This window comes from Oncorhynchus gorbuscha, linkage group LG03, assembly GCF_021184085.1.
Source record: "Oncorhynchus gorbuscha isolate QuinsamMale2020 ecotype Even-year linkage group LG03, OgorEven_v1.0, whole genome shotgun sequence".
Taxonomy (NCBI): Eukaryota; Metazoa; Chordata; class Actinopteri; order Salmoniformes; family Salmonidae; genus Oncorhynchus; species Oncorhynchus gorbuscha.
The window spans coordinates 28,993,573-29,009,615 of record NC_060175.1 but is presented as its reverse complement, the minus strand read 5'-3'; the positions used below and the strand labels follow the sequence as shown (position 1 = coordinate 29,009,615).

Below are 16,043 nucleotides of genomic sequence, written 5' to 3'. Positions count from 1 at the left end.
AATCTCATCAATATTCCATGTTTCCAGAGCGTCTCATTTATACACAGGTTCATTTAGACAAATCTCAAAAGCTCACATAGAGCAAAGTGTCGATCTAGAAACCTTGTTTAAAGAGTCATACGATTTCCAACAAGGAAGTCGTTGTCTTCTCTCAAATCAGCTCGTTCTTTCTCATTAATTAATTTAGCACCATCAAGCAGCAAACCTGAGAAGACGTTTCTGTGACAAGCTAGGCAGGCTTTCCTTCCTGGGGCTCAGTGGCATCACTGGCATGTGCTGTGATGTGTCTTTGATGCAGCTCAAATGTAAACATCAGTTTGGTCTCCAGGGAGCCTGGTGTGCTGGTCTAACTTCCCCAGGAATTATCATCCTCCTCTTACTCAGTCTCCTTTTGTGTTTTTCTGTTTAAAAGGACATGTATTATTCAGAAGAATTTCTCAGGGAAATTATCGAATGCGCTACTGGAATTTGAGTTCAAAACATATGTTGAGGCTCAGCTAGCGGCTGGCCTGCCAAGATGCAGATCTTTGTGAAGACGTTGACAGAAAAAAACATCACCCTTGAGGTTGAGCCCAGCGATGCTATTGAAAATGTCAAGGCCAAGATCCAGGATGAGGAAGGTATTCATCCTAATCAGCAGGGTCTGATCTTCACTGGCAAATAGCTTGAAGATGGTCGCACCTTGTCACACTACAACATCCAGAAAGAGTCCACCCTGCATTTTGTGCTGTGTCTGCGTGGAGGCATCATCGAGCCGTCAGCTGGCCCAGAAGGACAACTGCGACAAAATGATCTGCCGCAAGTTCTACGCTCACCTCCATTCTCATGCTGTCAACTGCTGCAAGAAGATGTGAGGACATGCCATCAACCTGGGCCCCAAGAAGAAGCTGAATTAAACAGTTCGCTTGATGCTTCTGTGGGACACATGCAGAACTGTCAAAAAATGTGAAGTACAGAATATAACTTAATTTGGAATGGAATGAGATACAACAGGAAGATAGGCATATGGGTGAGGATATAAAAGTTAGTGGTCATGAAACTGTCAATGCAGTGTGTTGGCTAGAATGTATAGGACTCGTTGTGCCAAATATTTGAAGGCAATATGGCAGAAATGAAGAAACACCAAAGCTCAACAATACAACAGTAAATATGTCGCCCCCCATGAATGATGCAGCGCGTCATTTACAGTCTGGGCAAATACCTTATATTATAACCAACCATAAGATCTGATATTTACACTGATTGTTTGGAAAACACAAATAAAAACATCTCTCAATGATGACAGATAGCTTTTATTAAACCATTTCAAATGTAATATTCTCCCCAAGAAATGAGCCCAATAACATATTGATGCTATTTTAGCAATAAGAATGATCACCTGTCTGATGCAGCATGGCGTCTACATGGCTGAAGCATGGTCACCTGTATGATGCAGCATGGTGGCTACATGGCTGAAGCATGGTCACCTGTATGATGCAGCATGGTGGCTACATGGCTGAAGCATGGTCACCTGTATGATGCAGCATGGCGGCTACATGGCTGAAGCATGGTCACCTGTATGATGCAGCATGGCGGCTACATGGCTGAAGCATGGTCACCTGTATGATGCAGCATGGCGGCTACATGGCTGAAGCATGGTCACCTGTATGATGCAGCATGGCGGCTACATGGCTGAAGCATGGTCATCTGTATGATGCAGCATGGCGGCTACATGGCTGAAGCATGGTCACCTGTATGATGCAGCATGGTGGCTACATGGCTGAAGAACGATCACCTATCTAATGCAGCCTGGTGGCTACATGGCTGAAGAACGATCACCTATCTAATGCAGCCTTGTGGCTACATGGCTGAAGAACGATCACCTATCTAATGCAGCCTTGTGGCTACATGGCTGAAGAACGATCACCTATCTAATGCAGCCTGGTGGCTACATGGCTGAAGCATGAGGTTGCTCCTCTGCATTGTTTACCACAATAGGGTAATCATTAGCAAGATCACATATTCTAAATATGTTGTTGCTTGTTTAATGTCCTAAAAAACACTCCACTAATGAAATCATGTATTCTTTACATGGCTCCCGAGTGGCACAGTGGTCTAAGGCACTGCATCTCAGTGCTAGAGGTGTCACTACAGACCCTGGTTTGATACCAGGCTGTATCACAACCAGCTGTGATTGGGAGTCCGATAGAGTAGCGTTGTCCTGGTTGGGGTAGGCAGTCATTGTAAATAAGAATTTGTTTTTAACTGACTTGCCTAGTTAAAGTAAGGTAAAAAATAAATATAGTGTTTAGAAATACAGTTTAGGCCTAACTGTGTGAATATAGAGCATAAATAAGTCAAATTCAGATATGATGTAATTTTTACCACTGTCCACTGAGTTTTTAAAACTACGGCACCCGACATGGTTCAAAGTGCTAATAAATCAGCACAATATACTTTTTTGTTTTTTTAAATTGCCTGGGAGTTGGAGCTAGAATTGAGATCATGCATACTGTGCTAATGACGACACAAAAAAGAGGGAAGGAGAGCAATGTACAATACAGCGTACTTAACAAACGAGTAATTTATGGTATGTACATGGGGGCCGCTATCTTTATTCACCTCCGCTATTGCGCAAGAATTGGAGTTGAGACATAAACCATACAACACTGAAAAGCATTATATAGCATTATTACAATATTTATTTTGTATTTAACCAACAAGTGATTTGTGCAAATAATGTTAATGTCTTGACAAGCAAGCAGCTCCATAGTGTAGGTCTAAGTAAACCTTTTGTTGCTAATAATGACGTAGCTGTCTCTGATGAAAAAAGACTAAAAGCAGGTGGAGGACTTGAATGTGCGTGCCGATGTTCAATTGATGGGTTCCCGCCTTCACTGAGAACGGTCTGGTGCGAGTATCCAGGATGTAGCCTAGCCTAATTAGGCAGGGCTCACTCCAGGCAAGGCTTTGACATTCTTGCCTCCGCTTGGAAACCGAATGCTGGTTAATAACAAGTGTGAAGCGTCAGATGGCAGAAAGATTTTGAAGGATTAAATACAAATATCTTCTGTTTTGGAGTTTGAAAATGTACTGGCACAAGCGGGCCATATGAAAGCTTGATTAACTGGCCTGGTGAGCTTGGCAAATGTTGCCAAGGCCTGTGGGCACCCCTGAATGTTGAGCCCTGCAGTCTCTTTAGCTAATCCACTCCCTGTACTCCATGTCATGTGCCAAAGAAAAAACGCCACCTGCTGGAGAAGACAGATTTTGGGCCCAGATATCCCCCTCGCTTCACCTCTTACTCTCTGGTGTGATTCGCAAAGTTCAGTTAATTACCATAGCTCCCGCCTTGGGCCAATCAGTGTAATTTTGGCAAGATGCATCATTTACCCAAGTTAGGTCAAAATCAGGCCAGTGCTGTCTGAGATAACGTACGTATGAACGGCATACAGTACTATATCAAGTGGTATAAGAAAAAAATAAGTCTGTCTTGAAGGGATACTCACATTTCAAATAAGTCTAACGTTTACTACAATAACCTCTACTTCATAAACCCTAATGCAATCCAAAGAGCATGCATTCAGACAATAAATTATATTAGAGGCATGTCTCAAAAGAAGACGTTTCACTTGCTCAAAGTTTCCATTTTGGTACCGAAGTTCAAAAGTAACTAAAGATACAAGTAGACCTGAGGTGATAGGAGTGAGAGGAGGACACCCTCCCTTTAATACAAAGACTCAGGAGAGACTGAATCCAAGATGTGTCTGCCTGCCTTCAGTCATCAGAATGAGTTAAAGGCTTATTTCTTACCCTATTTGAAAATCTGCCAAACATTCCCTGGTTCATCCCTGCACCCCCCCCCCTCTCCCCCTGCAGCCTCACTGAGCAGAGCAGGACTCCAACCATCTCTGTCTCTCTGTTTCATTGGCATGACATAACAACGTACATATTGCCAAAACGTTTTGAAACATATTGCCAAAGCTCTCTCGCTCCCTCTCTACAGTGCCTCTTCTTTTCTTTTCTTTCTTTCTTTCTTTCTCTTGCAGGCACGCATGCACACACACAACACACAAACAACCCTACTTTTCTAACGCCAATAGACAGGTTGACCACTGCGTTCGAGAAAATCTTACTATCTACACCTATGATGCTGATCCTAAACTCATTACCATGACTGGCCTACATCTATCATGCTGATCCTATACCGGAAGGTTGCAAGATCGAATCCCTGAGCTGACAAGGTAAAAATCTGTCGTTCTGCCCCTGAACAAGGCAGTTAACCCACTGTTCCTAGGCCGTCATTGAAAATAAGAATTTGTTCTTAACTAACTTGCCTAGTTAAAAAGGTTAAAACATGTTTTTATTTATTCTCATTACCATGACTGGCCTGTACACTCTTAGAAAAAAAGTTGCTAAATAGAACCGTATAGGGTTCTTCGGTTTGTCCCCATAGGGCAGGAGTTTTCAACTCTTATCCTATGAGGTCCGGAGCCTGCTGGTTTTCTGTTCTACCTGATAAGTAATTGCACCCACCTGGGGTCTCAGGTCTAAATTAGTCCCTTGTTAGAGGGGGAACAATGAAAAAATGCAGTGGAACTGGCTTCGAGGTCCATAGTTGAGTTTGAGGGTCATAGGGGAACCCTTTTTGTAAAGGGTTCTACCTAGAACCGTATATGTAGGGTTCTACCTAGAACTGTCTTTGTAGGGTTCTTCATAGAACCCCTGTATATTGTTCTCCCTAGAACCTTCTATGAAGGGTTCTACCAAGAATAATTTTATAATCTAAAGGTTCTTCATAGAACCCTCTATGAAGGGATCTTCCGAGAACCATTTTATCTTTGGAGGGTTCTTCCTAGAATCGTCTATGAACGGTTCTACGAGCCTTATTGACCTTTAAAATGTAATGATTTATGACAATAATTTAAAAAATAATTTAAGGCCTTTCTTTGAGAGCCTAGTTAAAAGTTTATAGGCCACATTATAAAAATGTATGTTGTTATTTATTTAATCAAATAATCAATGCCTTCACAATGTATTCATACCCCTTGACTTAGTCCACATTTTGTGGTGTTACAGCCTGAAATCAAAATTGATTCAATAGATTTTTGTTCTCACCAATCTACACACAATACCCCATAATGAAAAGGTGATGTGTGTGGCGGCAGGGTAGCCTAGTGGTTAGAGCGTTGGACTAGTAACCAGGTACAAATCTGTCATTCTGCCCCTGAACAGTTAACCTGTTGTTCTTAGGCCGTCATTGAAAACAAGAATTTGTTCTTAACTGACTTGACTCCTTAAATAGCAAAATTTGCCCATTATTCCTTTCAATATTCTTCAAGCTCTGTCAAATACCTTGTTGATCATTGCTAGACACCCATTTTCAGGTTGTTTATCATTGCTAGACAACCATTTCCAGGTCTTGCCATAGATTTTCAAGTAGATTTAAGTAAAAACTGTAACTAGGCCACTCATGAACATTCACTGTCTTCTCGGTAAGCAACTTCAATGTAGATTTGGCCTTGTAATGAAGTGTCTGGTGGAAAGTAGACTGAAACAGGTTTTCCTCTAGAATTTTGTCTGTGCTTAGCTCCATTCCATTTATTTTTTTTTATCCTGAAAAACTCCCCAGTCCTTAACGATTACTAGCATACCCATAACATGATGCAGCCACCACCATGCTTGAAAATATGGAGAATGGTACTGAGTAATGTGTTGTATTGGATTTGCCCAAACATAACGCTTTATATTCAGGACAAAAAGTGAATTGCTCTGCCACATTTTTTGCAGTATTACTTTAGTGCCTTGTTGCAAACAGGATACATGTTTTGGAATATTTGTGTTATGAATAGGCTTCCTTCTTTTTCCTCTGTCAATTAGGTTAGTATTGTGGAGTTGAACCTTTCTTGGAGTATACAGCATTATTAGTTATTGTTTATGGCCCTCTCATAATAAATAATTACTATTGTGATTACATCAGTGGTGGTCAGTGCTGTTTATGATTAGGGAGGATGATTCTTTTAAAATTTGCATGGCCTTATTTATTTTACAGCATGTTGGATGACTGTCATTCATATTCCTTTCACCCAGTTAAATGTAACATTGATAAGTTTAGGCTACTACATGATACTCAAATTTTCCCTATGCCCATCATGAGGTTGCAACACCCTTGCCTATTAATGAAATTTTACAATGTAGGTGCACACAGGTCGAGAGAAAAATTTGAGATGACAGACAGTGACACATGGACAGACAGTGACACATTCAATACCGCCTTTCACACACTTGCCTGCATCTAGCTTATCTAGGGTGTAATCATTAGTCCAACAGTTGCAAACAAGAGTTTCTATTGGACAAATTCAGGTATTTTTAACCCTGTTCTGTTTGCTTCCATTTAAGAAACGTTTTTCAACCGAATCGGAGGAAAGAATACACCCTTGATCATAGCAGCCACGTTGTATTCATTCTACCCTCTATGCACTCTCCTCCTCTCATGTTTTCTCTTCGTTTGTGGACTTCAATGAACACCACATCAGCTGTATGTGACCAGGCGAAAAAAAACTTTCCAAGCCTAACCATTTCATAACCGCTACACACAGCCTACATCGTTGTCCCCATATTAGCTAAAATAACATAGCTAATAGAACTCATGCGTAAGTAAACCCGCTACATTCATGCAGTAAAGTTACAGTGTGCCTTGCCTATTACACTGGCGCGCCCAGGTGGCAATAAATGAATACAACCAAAAGCTTACATTGACTTGGAAGTGTTGTGTTGGATAGTCATAGTGACATTTTTTATGACGAAATCTCTCTCTCTCTTGCTTCTCTTTCATTTTTGAAGAAATTAATTTGTTGAAAACTATTGTCTTTCTCTCTCTTTGAGTCAACTACTCACCTAATTTCATGCACTGCAGTGCTAACTAGCTGTAGCTTATGCTTTCAGTACTATATTCATTCTCTGATCCTTTGATTGGGTGGACAACATGTCAGTTAATGCTGCAAGAGTTCTGATAGGTTGGAGGACTACTTCTGGAGGACGTCATAATTGCTGTGTAAGTCTATGGAAGGGGATGAGAACCAAGAGCCTCCTATGTTTAGTATTGAAGTCAATGTACCAAGACGAGGATGGAAACTAGTGCTGTTGAGGCTACTGTAGACCTTCATTGCAAAACAGTGTTTTAATAAATTATTTGAAAACGTGAAAATATTTTGAATAGTTTTATCTAAAAAGGAGAACTTTTTCATGTTTTACCATTTTATTTTTATGAAATTCCCTGAGGAGGATGGTTCTCCCCTTCCTCCTCTGAGGAGCCTCCACTGGATTACATTTAGATACAATTTAACTGGTTATTTAGGCTTGCCATAAAGAAGGGGTTGAATATTTACTGACTCAAAACATTTCAGCTTTTCATTTAATTAATTTGTATACATTTCAAAAAAACAAATTCCGTTTTTACATTATGGAGTATTGCGTCTAGGCCAGTGACAAAACATCTCAATTAAATCAGTTTAAAACCAGGCTGCAACGCAACAAAATGTGGAACAAATAAAGGGGTCTGAATACTTTCTGAATACAAAGTATAAGCAAAAACACAGATATTGAAACAATTCTGAAAATCACCCTGCAATAGAGCATGCTGGGAATTATGATATATGGCTGTATGTAGAGCCATTCTTGCCTTACAAAGAATGTTTCTTGCCTTCAACGAGTCCTTGCTTGAATAAAAAATGGTTCTTCCAAAAATGGTTCTTAGGATGTTAAATGTTCTAGGTAGAACCCTTCGCCTTACAAAAAACCCTTGTCTTCCAAAAAGGGTTATTCATATCAAATCGGTTCTTGGTAGAACCCTATCAGTGTATTCATTACCATGACTGGCCTACCTCTATCATGCGGATCCTATACTCATTACCATGACTAGTATACCTCTGTCATACTGATTCTATACTCATTACCATGACTGGCCTACCTCTATCATGCGGATCCTATACTCATTACCATGACTAGTATACCTCTATCATACTGATCCTATACTCATTACCATGACTAGTATACCTCTGTCATACTGATTCTATACTCATTACCATGACTGGTCTACCTCTATCATACTGATTCTATACTCATCACCATGACTGGTGGTTATGGTGATTGCTGTTTTTTTGATCATGTCTTGGAGGTATGGCAACGCAAGACTAGTCACTTGTGTCCTAACTGGAGTCAGAGCTGTCAGTGCTGTACCTCTGGAAGGGCTGTTGATGTCACTGGGCTCTAGGCTGGCTGCTGCGTCAGAGGCTCTCTAAAGGCAGAGACAACCTGCTGTGCACGTAGCCACATGTGAAATGCCAACGATAGGCCAGGCCACCACAGATAGCCCTGATAAAGTACTGATCGGAACACCATGCAGCGACAGCCACTCTGATGTGAAGTTCAGGCCCGATCGGAGTGTCGACCAGCTTGGTCTTTAGCCCTCCCAATGCCCTGTGGCCGTGGTACAGTGTATGTGTCCCAAATGGCACCCTATTCCTTTTGGTCACACTTCAATAAATGCATTTAAAGTGCATTATTACTTGTAGAGGCACAGGTTCTAACATTATAACATACTGCTTTTAACAGTTTTACTTGTTAAAAGTAGGTCTAAGAATATATACTGTTTCTTCATATCTTTATACTTTAGGTCATTTCATCAGGTCATTTTTCAACAGACTTAAAATGGCTGAGAAAACTCTCAGAATAATGATGAGTCATGAATTGAATTAATAAAACTTTATTGACCCCCAGAGGGTAAAATGGATTTGTCGCCAGGAATATATCACAGACACTACTACAGACTCTACAAAGGTGTCATACATGTTTTTGACAAGTATTATCATGCATTGTGACTGCATCTATAGCATTTTACGCATTGTCCTTTAGTGAACAATATGTCTGTCTATCCTTTAAATAATGAACTGGAAGGGTCCGCTGAGAGGACTGTAATTTACACCCATGAATTAGTGTAGTCCTGCTGCCATAAAGATGACGTACCACCTGAAAATACCTGCTGCATGTGCAATGTAATGTGAATAGACATTCGATTGGGTCAGTACAATAAAGGTGTTCTTTAACTGTCTGGCACAAATGTTACATTAACTTTGGCTTTACAGCCTTTAGCTTTGACTGATTGCATGTGGGTCGTTCCACCAATTCGGTGCCTTTTGAGAAGTGTAACTTGGTCAAAAGAAACTTTAGATTTCACAAAATGTCATAATTCTGTCATAAAGAGCACATGTTCAACTTCATAAAAACAATTATTTTCCATCTCAAGGGGTTAAATAAAAAAGGACTATGTTAAGTGCCTATTAAGTGCCAAATAAAGTAACAGGGTTGATCGTAACAGGGTTGACCATAACAGGGTTGACCATAACAGGGTTCTGTACAGCATCTTTGTGACATCAGCAGATGTAAAAAGGGCTTTATCAATACATTTGATTGATTGATTGACCGTAACAAGGCTGAAGATTTCTTCTTAATTAATCTCTTAAATGTAATGGAAAAATTTAGATTTCCGCCTAAATAGACATACCCAAAAGTAACTGCTATTCATATGTAATTACTTATAAGCCCTTAAACAACAATGCAGTTCAAGAAATAGAGTCAATAAATTCAATTAAATATGAATTCAAGCTTACCTTGTAAGATGATGGTGATCTATAACGGTAGGTCACAGGCAGACAAATAAGATATCCTCATGATCTGCAGAGTCCCGGCTTTTGGTGTGTATCAACATATTCCGTGTTTATTTCGTTTATGCTTCACAACACTAAACAGAACGTAGGTAGCAGCCATCTTGAAATGAGGTCATTGGCTCGGCCTGCACTTATGAGTGATTTTGCCCACATATGGTAGTAAGTCACAACATAGATTTGAAGGCACCCATCAATATCCAAGATACTCCACTTTCCACAGACACCATGCTTTTTTAAATAGGGGCTACCGTTCTCATACCAGACTGAATTGAATAAAATAAATCTAATAGAGTCCCCAAATAGCTTTTCACACCTGTTAGGCTGGCACAACTCCATCCATCCACTGGTACATAATTTACCATTGATCAGGTCATATGGGCTTTGTCCCAAATTGCACCTTATTACCTACATAGTGCACTACTTTTGACCAGTCCAGTGCCCATAGAGTTCTGATCAAAAGTAGTGCACTATATAGGTAATAGGGTTCCATTTAGAATGCATCTTGGTGTGGCAGCCATCTTGTTAAAACATTCATTGAGACACTGACACAATCAGTGGCAAACCACAGAATGAAAGTCTATGGGCTTACTATAGCCTTTCTATCGGGAGCTGTGTCAGAGATCAGGTTAACAGGCTATAGCCTTAACGGTCTACCTAGCAGCAGCTCTGTCTCTCTTTCCCTGTTCGATGTATGAATATTTTGTTAGCATTAATATAATAGATTTTCGTAGTGTGCCCTGGCAGGTTGGAAAGGTGGATTAGCCACAGTGGAGGCCTGCCTCCAGAGTTAATGAGGCTGAAAATAAGACTGACTCCCCCTGTAACCTCCCTTGAAACTCCCTTGAGGACGAGACATCGCTGGTGGGGGGATGTGTGTAGGAAGGGATAAGAGGGGGTTGTGTTGCTCGATGTCTATGTGTTTCAGTGTACTGTAGCGTGTGTGTGTGTGTGTGTGTGTGTGTGTGTGTGTGTGTGTGTGTGTGTGTGTGTGTGTGTGTGTGTGTGTGTGTGTGTGTGTGTGTGTGTGTGTGTGTGTGTGTGTGTGTGTGTGTGTGTGTGTGTGTGTGTGTGTGTGTGTGTGTGTGTGTGTGTGTGCGTGTGTGCGTGCGTGTGTACACATAGGTAAATAATTGACATGGCGGTGCATCAGTGCCTCACAGCAAGAGGGAGAAAAACTATCGGCTACAATGATCCAGCTCAATGCTTTCTTCCTTCCCTGGATCTACTGTATAATATACTAAGTATTTGTCCCAAATGGCACCCTATTCCCTAGGGTCTGATCAAAAGTAGTGCTCTATGTAGGGAATAGGGTGTTATTTAGGACACAGGCTATATACAGCCCATGAAGGCTGTATATAGGACAGCAATACAGAGTGCTACACTACAAACAGTTTTAACAAACAGTGTAGTAATTACTCTCCTCTTTCTCACCATTTCCCCATCTCATCCAGGCTAGAATAATACACTGTAACCCCTGTTGGGAATGTCTGGAATACAGTTTACGTCTGCTGAAACACTTAATCAGCGGCGTACATCCACAGCCAGGCATGATATTGGCCGATTGTTTAAAAGTTGCTGTGATTTTTTTTTCTTTAACAGCATTTCCGTTTTGTCTGGGAAAATGACCATCAAATTGAGGTATATAAGGTGCAGAGGATAATTAATATGGTGAGGTGGTGAAGAGGTGAAGTGGTGAAGAGGTGAAGTGGCGAAGCGGTGAGGCGGTGAAGAGGTGAAGAGATGAGGTGGTGAGGTTGTCTTATTTTCTTAAGGTTCCTGAGATGCTAGAAGAGGACAAAGAGTACTAGTATATTTCTCTGGGTTAACTCAAGTGTAGGCCTACTCACAATTGTATGTGTACTTGAGGGCAATCCACTCACTCCACGCTTGAAGTGAAAGGAGCTGATAGCTCACCCCCACCACAACAACAACCCTCTCTATCTGCACTGCACTCTAACTTAACCTTGCGGCAGGAAAAAAGAAAACAATGACTGACCGCAGATGCTTTTACAATCATTATCAGATGAGGTGAAAAAAAGTCAATAATTGATAGCTATAAATGTGCATGTTGTCTGGGTCAGGGGGCAGCCTGACTGCAGTGCCACAGCTGTAAACTGTTTGTTATTGACTGCTAACAGCTATTAAGGCTCGCCAAAACCATCAGGCAAGGGCAACAAAAATAAGGCTGTGTTCTCCATCTCCTACGTTATGGCCAATGACGGAGTCGCACTATAAATACGACTGTAAATCCAACATATTAATTCTAGGTACCCTTGAAGGCGAATCTACCATAGTGGATACATTAAACATGTTTGTCATTACTTTATGAATGCTGTGTGTGTGACTCACTGTATTTAATATGAGGAATCCATATCTAGAGTGCATTGGAAGACACTACAGTATGGCTGTGTAATTGGGATGATACTTTTGTCCTACAGAACAACATTTTAAAATGTGGGTTCTTTAGAAATGTGGGTTGTTGGAGTATTCTAATTCAGCGCCCTGTATATTCATGAGCATAAAAAAAGCCACTTGTCTCTATCGGACCATGGGAATTTCAAATAATTCTGTAATGTTCAGTGATCTACATGGTTAGAGCAGGTAAAACATCTGTTGTTCTGCCCCTGAACAAGGCAGTTAACCCACTGTTCCTAGGCCATCATTGAAAATAAGAATTTGTTCTTAACTGACTTGTGTACTTGAATAAAAAAAATATGGCTGACAGGTCAAACACAAAATCTATAGATCAGTATTGACTTGACTGGAACCAATTACTCAACCAAACAGCAAAATGACCTTTCCCAAAAAAGATTGAATAACATCTCATGGAACGGCGGGAGCACACAGACACACACATTTTAATTATTGTGTTTTGTTTGTACATCGTTGTATGACTCTTTATTGAACAGAGTAAAAATGCTGCTCCACCCCTCCCCACAACGCTAACTGTTATGAGGAGTGCTGAGGACAGCCGGGTTATTGGGTAACCTCAATAGTAAGCTGCCACAGGGCTTTTTTCATTGTTGTGTGTGACCGCACACAAAAGGAGCTAATTAACCATTCAGTTGTGGGACATATATAGGCTGCGGTGACAGTTATGTACTGTTCTGTGTCACGCACATCACATGTATGTGCATGAATATCTGGCGTGAGGACATCTGGGACGTGTTAGCTAGCTTGGGCAAAGGAAGAGCTCTCAGGGGAGAACTATTTATCTGTGGAGGGTTAACAAGCTCTGTGACTCAGACCGCCCTCCGCTGTTTGCCGAGGCACATGGATGATGACACAAACTCCAATGATCATTTAGCCATGCCAGACTTTCCATGGAAGCAAGGGGTTCTGGGAAATAAGTTTTGATAAGTCATATTTAACCTTTGAGATTGGAGGCCATCGTTTACTGACGCACGCAGATACAACTTCCTTATTTTGGTTTCCTGAATCCCTTCTTACACCAAAATCAGCTCATCAAATACAGTCTGCTTGTATTTCCTTGCCTGCCTAACCCTAATGAGTCAGTGTGTAGTGTCATATACTGTAACATAAACAAGGGGGGGATCTACTTATCACAGTTTTATCACGGTGCAACTTAATCTTCAGAGAGGACACTATGTAGATGTTAAACCAACCAAATGCAGGGAATGCCCCAGTGGAGAGCCCAGGTGAAGCGGTGCAGAAATCCCATTATGTCAACCTTTCCTCTGCAGTCTGTCCACTTGGCACATGAATATCATTGGAAAAGTGCATCAATCCCAATCATTAGACCAATCTGTCAGGTCCAGCCGGTGACATTGTGTATGGCTGCCTGGCGACTGATTATCCAATCTGATTCTAACTACATATTGCCCTAATCCTTAAAATGGTTGAGGTTTAGCCTTTTAATGCTCCTAAGCATGTGGTTCATTTGGGTTAGGGGTTTGGGGGGATTCCATGGCAGGATTTTTAAGCATCACAAAGCACCCATATGCACCCTACTCTCTACAATTCAAATTAATATTATGGACATGATCTTGCGCTAGAGATTAGCAGTTCACGGATTAGCATATTGCTTATATAGTTGCATGGCGTTACACAGACTAACACACAGGCTTTATCAGACCAGGTTCAAATACTATTTCAAATAATTTAAAATACTGTAGCTGACCTTGCCTGGCTTAATGGACCAATAGAAAAGTCTCAAAACTGCCATCCCCACCATCTGGCACTCAGGCAGGCTAGGGCAAATGCTATTTGAACCCAGGTCTGGGCTTTACAGTCCACTGGTATATTACAGGAAAAACAGTTGAGTCACGATCTAGATACTGTTCTTAAAGGTAGATTTGATATGACATAGAAGCAGAAAGTAAACAGCATAGTCGGTCAATTTCCTCAACAACTAAGAGCGTTGAAGCGCAAGCCTCAATTTCTACGTTGTTTTGGTCCAATGGCTCACACTCTGTAAGAGCGTGAAGGGAACCTGTGCACATGCACAGATACTGTGTGTGACTGTGAGAGCAAAGTGTTGCATCTTGAGCATCTCAATATCTGAGGTGATGCTTGTGTCAACATCATTTCACTGAGTCTACTTTTTAACAACTACCCTAAACATGATGCTTGTTGCCTAGAGACTGCATTTATCCTGAAGCTAAACGTACAGTGTAGTTAACCCGAGCCCATTATACACCACCGGTCAAAAGTTTTAGAACACCCAGTCATGGAAGGGTTTTTCCTTATTTTTCCTATTTTCTACATTGTATAATAATAGTGAATACATCAAAACTATGAAATAACACATATGGAATCATGTAGTAACCAAAAAAGTGTTAAACAAATCAAAATATATTTAAGATTTGTGATTCTTCAAATAGCCATCCTTTGCGGTGATGACAGCTTTGCACACTCTTGGCATTCTCTCAACCAGCTTCATGAGGTCATCACCTGGAATGCATTTCAATTAAGAGGTGTGCCTTCTTAAAAGTACATTTGTGGAATTTCTTTCCTTCTTAATGTGTTTCAGCCAATCAGTTGTGTAGGTAGGGGGGTATACTGAACATAGCTCTATTTGGTAAAAGACCAAGTCCATATTATGGCAAGAACAGCACAAATGACCAAAGAGAAACAACATGTAATCATTACTTTAAGACATGAAGGACAGTCAATATGGAACATTTCAAGAACTTTGAAAGTTTCTTCAAGTGTAGTCGCAAAAAACATGAAGCGCTATGATGAAACTGGCTCTCATGAGGACCATCAGATGGATCAGCTGCATCAGATGACCTGGCCTCCACAATTCCCCGACCTCAACTAAATTGCGATGGTTTGGGATGAGTTGGACCGCAGAGTGAAGGAAGATCAGCCAACAAGTGCTCAGCATATGTGGGAACTCCTTCAAGACTGTTGGAAAAGCATTCTATGTGAAGCTGGTTGAGAGAATGCCAAGAGTGTGCAAAGCTGTCATCAAGGAAAAGGGTGTCTATTTGAAGAATCTTAAGTATAAAATATATTTTGATTTGTTTAACACTTTTTGGGTAACTACATGATTCCATATGTGTTATTTCATAACTTATTGTACTGTATACATTTGTGCTTAAGATAATCATTTGATTGTACAACTGGGATATAGTAGGCCTAAATCATGAATAGTTGACAAAATGTTGACATTATGGTCTATTACTGTACAATCGTTTACCATAAACAGTTTGACATTTTTTTGGAGAGGTTCAGAATGAAACGGCATTAATCAGACAATATTTGACAACCTTCGAAAAATGCACCCGGAGGCTAGCAACCTGCACCCGGAGGCTAGCAACCTGCACCCGGAGGCTAGCAACCTGCACCCGGAGGCTAGCAACCTGCACCCGGAGGCTAGCAACCTGCCTGTGTAATCATGATCAAATAACAAATGCTTATAGCCAAACTCACAAATTTGCATGTTTGATAAGTAAGCATATTTTTTTGTGTACTGTGATGTTCTGATCAGTGTGTGTGTGTATGCTTGTGTGTATTAGGAAAGAGTGGGGGTCGTTATACTGTATATCTGTCTGTGTCTTAGAAAGTAAGATGGCCTACAAAAAATGAAATTGTCATTGGCCATGTCCTCTTCTACCATCAAGCTTGATCACTTATCCCCACTGCAGTTATGTTTGAATGTTTCCTCAGAGGCACTGACTACACTATGGGGGATAGAGGCAAAATGATAGTGAAACATTGTTTAACCACTGTGACATTAACATTAGAACATGCTTCAGAAGATTTGAAAGTTAGGGGAGTTAGTGTCCTTGTCTGTTTTTAAGACTGATCGACAACACTGATTGGGACAACTGCAGTTGTTTCTCATCTTCAGTTGTATCCAACACTGTCTTT

General features: G+C 40.8%; 1 pseudogene; it reads left to right on the top strand.

Annotated features, from left to right (window-relative positions):
• Nucleotides 1-517: 517 nt before the first annotated feature.
• On the top strand, nucleotides 518-896 carry LOC124016674 (annotated as a pseudogene).
• Nucleotides 897-16,043: the final 15,147 nt, after the last annotated feature.